The sequence below is a fragment of the Nicotiana sylvestris genome, chromosome 8 (genome assembly GCF_000393655.2).
Source record: "Nicotiana sylvestris chromosome 8, ASM39365v2, whole genome shotgun sequence".
Lineage (NCBI taxonomy): Eukaryota > Viridiplantae > Streptophyta > Magnoliopsida > Solanales > Solanaceae > Nicotiana > Nicotiana sylvestris.
The window spans coordinates 184458197-184467822 of record NC_091064.1 but is presented as its reverse complement, the minus strand read 5'-3'; positions in this window follow the sequence as shown (position 1 = coordinate 184467822).

Here is a 9626-nt window from a genome sequence, read left to right as displayed (position 1 = left end):
TTCCTAAGCTAACAACAGGCTTAATAGTGTAAGAAATAAAAACAGGAAAGGAAACATACTAGTAGTTACTTAAAGAAAATTGGATTTCAAACAATTAGCACAAGTACGCACTCGACACCTCACGTACAAGGCATTTTATTTACCAAATATACCAAATCCTAAGTGGAAGGTCCCCTACATAAGGTTAGACAAGCCACTTACCTCGAACCGACTCAAAATCAACCCGAGACCACTTTCTTGCCACGGGTACTCGACTCCAAATGACCCAAATCTATTCAATTCAATTTCATATTGTAAATAACACTTCAAGTAACTGATTCTACAATTAAATTCTAAGCTAATACGCGAAATTAGGTAAAATACCCAAAATACCCCTCAGGCCCACATTTTGGAATCGGGTAAAATTTATATTTCCAGAATCCTCACACACTCACGAGTCTAACCATATAAAAATTATCCTAATCTAATGTCAAATCCCCAATCAAAATTCAAATTCTTGGTCTAAGAACTTTCCCCCAATTATCATACAAATTCCGCAATTAAAGGATGAATTCATGTTTAGATTAATGGGTTACAAGCAAAGAGGAGTTAAGAATTGTTACCCAATCGATATCTATGAAAATACCTCAAAATCTCGCTCAAATCCGAGCTCCCAAGCTTAAGTTTTGATAAAAATGGCTAAACCCTCGATTTTGAAATCTTATTTCTGCCCAGGTAATTCCTTCTTCGCGAACGCGGTCAAGCCTCGCTTTCGCGAAGCACAAAATAACTTTGACCATTTTTACTCTTACGCGATCGCGACCAACCCCCTTGCGAACGCGATGCTTTAGTCAGACAGGCCTTCCCGATTGCGTTCCACCTATCGCGAACGCGATGAATTAAATTCGCTGAAGCTCAGCAGCTCATTTTCTTCCATGCAAATGCGACACTACCCACGCGAACGCGATGCACAAACACTTACCATTTCGCGAACGCGGAGAATTCCTCGAGACCGCGAAGGCTTAAATTCCACCTTCCCCAACTGAATCTTCGCGAACACGAGGGTCTACTTGCGAACGCGAAGAGTAAAATACCTACAACAGCTGAAACAAAAATCTGCAATTTCTCTAAGTTTCAAAATGATCCGTTGAGCATTCGAAACACACCCGAGGCCCCCGGGACCTCAACCAACCCTGCCCACCAATTCTAAAACATCATTCAAACTTGTTCCAACCTTAGGAACGCTCAAAACAACATCAAAACACCTATTTTTCATCAGATTCAAGCCTAAGAATTCCAAAAACTATAAAAATACGCTTTCGATCAAAAAGTCTTCAAACCTTATCTGAATGACCTAAAATTTTGCAAACACGTCACATTCAACACTACGGACCTACTCCAACTTCCGGAATTCCATTCCAACCCTCGGATCAAAATCTCACTATTGGACCGGAAACTTCAAAAATTCAACTTTCGGCATTTCAAATTTGCTACGGACCTCCAAAACACAATCTGAACACGCCCCTAAGCCCGAAATCAACCAACAGAGCTAACAAAACCATCAAATTTCCATTCCGTGTCCGTCTTCACACTGTTCCAACTACGATCAACTTTCCAACACTTAAGCTCTCATTTAGGGACTAAGTGTCCCAAAACTCTCTAAAACTCAAAATTAAACATCACGACAAATCAAAATAATAGAAATAAACTTGGGGAAAGTAGTTAATGGGGGATCGAGGCATAAATTCTTAAAATGACCGGCCGAGTCATCACATCCTCCTACACTTAAACATTCGTTCGTCCTCTAACGAGCATAGAGACATACCTGAAGTAGTGAAAAGATGAGGGTAACGGCTGTGCATATCCTGCTCGGTCTCCCATGTCGCCTCCTCGACCGGCTGGCCCTGCCACTAAACCTTTACTGATGCAATGTTCTTTGACATCAGCTTTCTAATCTACTTGTCCAATATTGCCACTGGCTCCTCAACATAGCATAGATCCTTATCCAACTAGACTGAACTGAAATCTAACACGTGCGACGAATCACAGTGATACCTCCGGAGCTTTGAAACATGAAATACCGGATGAACTCCTACCAAGATAGGAGGTAAAGCAAGCTTATAAGCAATCTCCTCAAGACGCCTCAATATCTCAAAAGGGCCAATAAACCTCAAACTCAACTTCCCCTTTCCCAAATCTCATAACGCCCTTCATAGGCGAAACCCGAAGCAGAACCCGCTCTCCAACCATATAGGAAACATCACGAACCTTCCAGTCTGCGTAACTCTTCTGTCTGGACTGGGCTGTACGGAGTCTATCCTAAATCACCTTAACCTTTTCTAAAGTATCCTGAACCAAGTCTGTGCCCAATAGTCTAGCCTCATCTGGCTCAAACCAACCCACTGGGGATCTACATCGCCTACCATATAAAGCCTCATATGGGGCCATCTGAATGTTGGACTGATAGCTGCTGTTGTAAGAAAACTCTGCCAATGGCAAGAACTGATACTAAGACCCACCAAACTCAATCACACACGCACGGAGCATATCCTCAAGAATCTGAATAGTGCACTCGGACTATCCGTCCGTCTACGGGTGAAATGTTGTGCTCAACTCCACCCGAGTACCCAACTCATGTTGAATGACTCTACAGAATCGTGATGTGAACTGAGTACCTCTATCTGAAATGATGGAAACCAGAATACCATGAAGATGAACAATCCCCCGGATATAGATCTCAGCCAACCGCTCCGAGGAATAAGTAGTACACACAGGAATAAAGTGAGCGAACTTGGTCAGCCGATCCACAATTACCCAAATAGCATCGAACTTTCTCAAAGTTCGTGGGAGCCCAACTACAAAGTCTATGGTGATCTGCTCCCACTTCCACTCAAGAATCTTTATCTGCTGAAGAAACCCACCCGGCCTCTGGTGCTCATACTTCACCTGCTGACAGTTGGGACACCGAGCTACGAATCCAACTATATCTTTCTTCATCCGCCTCCACCACTAGTGTTGCCTTAAATCTTGATACATCTTCGCGGCACCCAGATGAACAGAATACCGCGAGCTATGGGCCTCCTCTAGAATCAATTCTCGAAGTCCGTCAACATTGGGTACACAAATCTGACCCTGCATCCTCAATACCCCATCATCACGAATAGTCACATCTCTGGCATCACCGTGCTGAACCTTGTCATTGAGGACAAGCAAATGAGGGTCATCATACTGTCGCTCCCTGATACGATCAAATAAGGAAAACCAAGAAACCACACAATCTAGAACCCGACTGGGCTCCGAAAGATCCAATCTTACAAACTGGCTGGCTAAGGCCTGGACATCCATCGCCATAGGCCTCTCCGATGCTGGTAAATAAGCCAAACTCCCCAAACTCTCTACCCGGCGACTCAAAGCGTCGGCACCACATTGGCCTTGCCCAGGTGATACAAAATAGTGATGACATATTCCTTTAACAACTATAATCACCTCATCTGGTGCAAATTTAGATCATTTTGCTTGAACAAGTGCTACAAGTTCCGATAGTCAGTATAAATCTCACAGGGAACCCCGTATAAATAATGGCGCCAGATCTTCAGGGCATGAACAATGGCAACTAACTCAAGGTCGTGAACAAGGTAGTTCTTCTCATGTATATTCAACTGCCTGGATATGTAGGCAATCGCCCTACCGTCCTGCATCAACACCACCCCAAGGCCAATCCTCGACGCATCATAATAGACCGTATAAGACCTCAAACCTGTAGGCAACATCAAAATTGGGGCTATAGTCAAAGCTGTCTTGAGCTTCTGAAAGCTCGCCTCACACTCCTCTATCCACTGAAACGGAGCACCCTTCTGAGCCAACCTAGTCATTGTGAGCACGTGATTTTTGCTTCACCGAAACTACTCCAAAAGAAATCGAAAAAGTAAAACAAGTTACCTTCGGGTACAATTTTGAGAATTTGTATGACATTTTGATAATTGTTCTGTCCGTAAATGCTCGCCTTGCTATAGTTAAAAATACAAATAAATACATGTTGCATGCATTTAGGAATTAATGGTACATTTAGGAATTAATTAACCATAATTTGGTTAAACAAAATCACAAAAAATATGCATGTGTATTTCTTGTCATCGTGTGATTTTATTTTTAATTTGTGTGTTAATTATTATAGGTGTTAAATAATATGTGTGTAATTTTTTTTTATTTTACAATTTATTTAGGATTTTTGTTTAATTTTGATAATTAAAGAAAGAAGGAAAATGGGTGATAATTAAAGAAAGAAGGAAGGATACTCGGATTGGGCCAGGTAAAGACAAAAATTCAGGCCCAAACCAATTACATTGACCCATTCCAAACCAGGTCTTCCAGAGATGCCCCCCAAACGACGCTGCATAGGGCGTTTGATCTGAGCCGTCCATCCAATCCAATCCAATGGTCCAAGATCCCTTTCAGCAACCCGTATCCAACCCAATACATTTGTCTCCGGTACGAATCGACCCCTGGTTAAAACCAAACGACGCCGTATTATTTAGTTCCCTTAATCTTGGCCACTGATCTTAATTGTTCCAACGGCCATAATTAAACCACCCACCCCGTATAAAAACCCCCAATCCATCACCCCACGCCCCAAACCAAACCCCCATCACCTACTGTTCATCATCGTCCCCAGAAACTCCCATGAAAACCCTAGCCGCCCCCATATCCCTTCGCTTGAAAGCCGGCGGCAACGATGCCGGTGACCACAAAATTCACACCACGGAACCTCCTAATCACCCTCAACCCAAATCCTTTGCCCGTTTATACCACAACACCTCCTGACCTCCCTCACACCCTAAATGCCGTTGGTTCCGTTTGAATCTGACCAGAGCTGAACGAATCCCAAATCAGACCACAAAGAACCCTAAAAGGACCAAAAGTTGAGGTCTGTCCAAATTAAAAGATGATGTGGGGTCTAATCGACCTTAGTCGAAGTGTTCTCAATTGAGAACACTCGATTAAGGTCCATTCGACCCCAAAAATGGTCGAGTCCGAGTTCGAGCCTGGGTCAATTTTTGATTTCAAATCCCTGAGGTAATTTTTCCCTTTCTTTTGTTCTCCTATGAATTCTATCTGTTTTTCATGTTTAGTTTGGTTTATTTTTTATTTTTCTGTCAAGTCTGTGAATCCTGAGGTAATGTTTAGTTTGTTTTGGTGTTTTATTGATTGTTTGCTGTATATTATAGCTTGTATAGTCATTTAAATAAGTGTCGTCAATTAATTTGTTTGAAAATTAGAGGAAACAGGACAGTAGTTCAGTAGTGTCCTCCATGTATGTTTGCCAGCACCACATCTGTATGCTAACTTGTAATGAATCTGTTGAATTGTTCAGTTTTGTCTTTGAACTAGACTACTCATTCGTTCAGTAACCTCATGATCTTCATAGTCTGCTATGGAAGCCTGTTCATTACTGCTTTTGATCTTAGCCTGATTGGTTGTTGCCTGTTTGCATTTTGGCTCTGAGTTGGTCAGGTTTGGCTCCCAATATGACCAACTCATACCATTTGATTGGCACCCCTGTTTGATTGAGTTTGAATCATTGGCTGAACTTAGGCTGAGAGTTGGGTATAGTTGTAGAAATCTAACAGATCAACCTGAAATCAGTATTGAGTTTAAGCTGATTAGTTAGTAGTCAGTGATTAGTTGAATTTAGAGGGGTTTATATACTGACTATTAAGAGTTAGGGTAATACAGTAATATGCAAGGGTTAAGTGATAATTTTGGGAGTTTAGTAGCATGTTAACAGGTTGTAAAGTTGAGGTCTGCCTAGGGGTCATTTGTTAGTTTAATTGTCAGTGGGGTACACAACATGAGGGCATGGGTTTATTTGAATACTATAACCCCTCCCATGACTCTTGATTAAAACAAATAGGACAAGCATGGGGAACAATATAGTGGGCATCAAGAAAGGACATTTAGGCATGGGCATTGTTGATTAGTTTAAAGGGGTATGGGCAGAGGGGAAAGGCAGCCTGGGAGGCTTGCCATTTCTGGCTTATAAATAGGCTGATTTAGAGTTAAGAAGGGGGGGACAGTTTTAAGTTTGGAGAGAGAAAAGAAAAGCAAAAAACAAGGCTGATCTTTCCACCTTTGGCGGAGATCTTTAAGTTTTCAGAGAGAAAAAAAAAAGCAGAAACAAGGCTGGTCTTTCAACCTTTAGAGGACAGTCTGTTTTCAGAGTGACATAAAGTTAAGAATGTGTTGGATTTTGAACATAACAATCAGAGGCTACTGCTGTTTGCATTTGTTTCCTTCTCTTACTTGCCTGTATCTATTTTGGGTATTGCTGGGTTGCAAACTGGGTTCTTTGTTTTCGTTTTAAAAGATCTTCTTGTTGGGTTTTGTTGCTGTTGATTGCTGTTTTTCTGTTGTTGCTGTTTGCTGTGAATGCTACTGCTCAACTGATCATTCCCTTCCTTCTTTTGGCTTTCCCAATACCAGGTACACCACTGATACACTGTCAATGTAAGCTAAAAGTTGAAACATGAATACGAAAATGAAAAGCTGAAGTTTTTTTTTGAATCTGTTTCAGTCTGTATATTGAACATTAAGTTGTATGTATAATAGTTCATATCTTCTATTAGGATAATGAAGGTAGTCATCATGTATAACTAGCCATCACGTATGGAAACTTAATATCACATTATGTATGTATGCTGGTAGATAGAAGAAGTGATAGTGTAGTAAGCAATATCCTGAATTTTAGCTGTGTTTGTGGTTAGCATATCTTCTAACGCATGTTAAGTGTTAAACTGTCCATTGCTAATTAATCTCACTTCATTTAGTAGGCTGCCTCGTTATAACTTGCAACAATACCGTTAGAATAAATAACACCAGTTTCCATTTCAGCCTTATAAATGTTGGGCCTGAGTCGAATGAACTAACAGGCCCTTATCGGAAAAGGAATGGCCCAGGTCCAGTCAATACAGTATGCGCTGGGCCTGGGCCCATAATATCCAAACAACTGCCCATATACGCATTCATGTTTCGGATTTTGCAAATCATATTCGGAACCCAACTATAACTAACTTGTAAGCATGTAAATAAAGTTGGACCATTTTTCTTCTTTCATTATTAGAGATAAACTTAATAGAAAACATAGTCACTATAGGACGACCCTTTTAAAATAAAATGAGGCGCGCCTCGCCAAATAAATCACACATCGCTGGGGCCCTCAATAAATACATAACCATTGACTAGACTTTGGATTTGACCGTTTAGTGAATTTTTCACGGCCTTTTCCTAAAATAACAATGCGTAGTTTCTTTAGGATGCGTCTTAATTAATATTACCTTCTTAAATACGGGTGTGCATTTATGTGACCCAGATCCAAATCTCAACGGAGTCGAAATATGTATCTAATCACGGGTACATGGATTGTGACGTGGCTTGAGATGCGTTTCCACAATGTTGCAAATTCCCCCAAAATAATAATAATAATAATAATAATAATAATAATAAATAACGAATTAGACGAGCCTCGACAAACAAGAATACCCAAAGTGCGGGGCCCTCAACGGATAGTTATCTCGAGTACTTAGATTCCGGGACGGGCCGTTTAGCAAATTTCACGGCCCCACCCAAAATAATGATACGCTAGTCGCTTTAGGTGCGTATTTAATAATGTTATCTTCTTAAACTCGGGTGCACATTTATGTGACCCAAATCCAACTCTCAACAGAGTTGAAATGTGCCAACAACCACGGGTGCATTGAATGTGACGTGGTTCGAGATGTGTTTCCACGATGTTGCAATTCTTGATAAAAATAATAGTAATGATAAAAGCGGTTAAAAGTTAAAATTCGCACATAGGCTCAACATGTATTAAATCAGATAATCAAGCCAAATATGACAGTTGAGCGACCGTGCTAGAACCACGGAACTCGGGAATGCCTAACACCTTCTCCCGGGTTAACAGAATTCCTTATCCGGATTTCTGGTTCGCGGACTGTTAAACAGAGTCATTCTTTTCCTCGATTCGGGATTAAACCGGTGACTTGGGACACCCTAAATCTCCCAAGTGGCGACTCTGAAATAAATAAACAAATCCCGTTTCGATTGTCCTTTAATTGGAAAAACTCCTTCACCCCTCGCCGGGGGCGGAAAAAGGAGGTGTGACAATCATAGGGGCTGCAATCGATGAAAACCCCTCCACAAAATGACGGTAGTAGCCCGCCAAGCCATGGAAACTACGGATCTCGGTAGCTGAGGATGGTCTGGGCCAACTTTGCACGACCTCTATCTCCTTCGGATCCACCTGAATACCCTCACTCGATACCACATGGCCTAAGAATGCCACTGAAGTCAACCAAAACTCACACTTTGAGAACTTAGCATATAGCTTCTTCTCTCTCAGAGTCTGAAGCATAGTCCTCATGTGCTGCTCGTGATCTTCCCGACTCCGGAAATATACCAGAATATCATCAATAAAGACAATGACGAACGAGTCAAGATACGGCCGGAACACACTGTGCATCAAATGCATAAAGGCTGCTGGGGCATTGGTCAGCCCAAATGACATAACAAGGAACTCGTAATGACCATACCGAGTCCTAAAAGCAGTCTTAGGGACATCTGGCTCCCGAATCTTCAACTGATGGTAACCTGAGCGCAAATCAATCTTAGAAAACACCCGTGTGCCCTGAAGCTGGTCAAACAGATCATCAATACGAGGAAAAGGATAACAGTTCTTCACTGTAACCTTGTTCAACTGGCGATAATCAATACACATACGCATATAAGCATCCTTTTTCTTCATAAACAAGACAGGAGCACCCCAAGGTGATACACTAAGCCAAATAAAACCCTTATCAAGCAATTCCTATAACTGATCCTTCAACACCTTCAACTCAGGAGGAGTCATACGATACGGGGGAATAGAAATAGGTTGAGTTCCCGGCAACAGATCAATGCCAAAATCAATATCTCTATCAGGCGGCATGCCCGGAAGGTCAGCTAGAAACACATCGGGAAAATCTCGTACTATAGGAACTGAATCATCTGAAGTTGTATCAATATTGACATCTCTCACATAAGCTAAATACGCGTCACACCCCTTCTCGACCATACGCTAAGCTTTAAAGAAAGAAATAACTCTACTGGGCGTGTGATCTAAAGTACCCCTCCACTCAACACGCGGTACACCTGGCATAGCCAGCGTCACGGTTGTGGCGTGACAATCAAGAATAGCATAATGGGGCGACAACCAATCCATGCCCAAGATAATATCAAAATCTATCATGCTAAGTAACAATAAATTGGCTCTGGTCTCAAAACCACTAAGACCAACCAAACAAAACGGATAAATGCGGTCCATAATAGGAGAATATCCCACCGGAGTAGAAACATAAACAAGGGAACTCAAAGAATCCCAAGATACCCCCAAATGCGTAGCAAAACAAGAAGACACATAAGAATAAGTGGATCCTAGATCGAATAGAACCGATGCATCTCTGTGACAAACCAGTATAATACCTATGATGACAGAATCGGAGGCAACAACCTCGGTACAAGCAGGAAGGGCATAATATCTGGCCTGGCCTCCCCCTCTAGCTAGCTGAGTAGGTGGGTAGCAACTAGTGTTGTAACCATAGCTTGAGAACTCTACG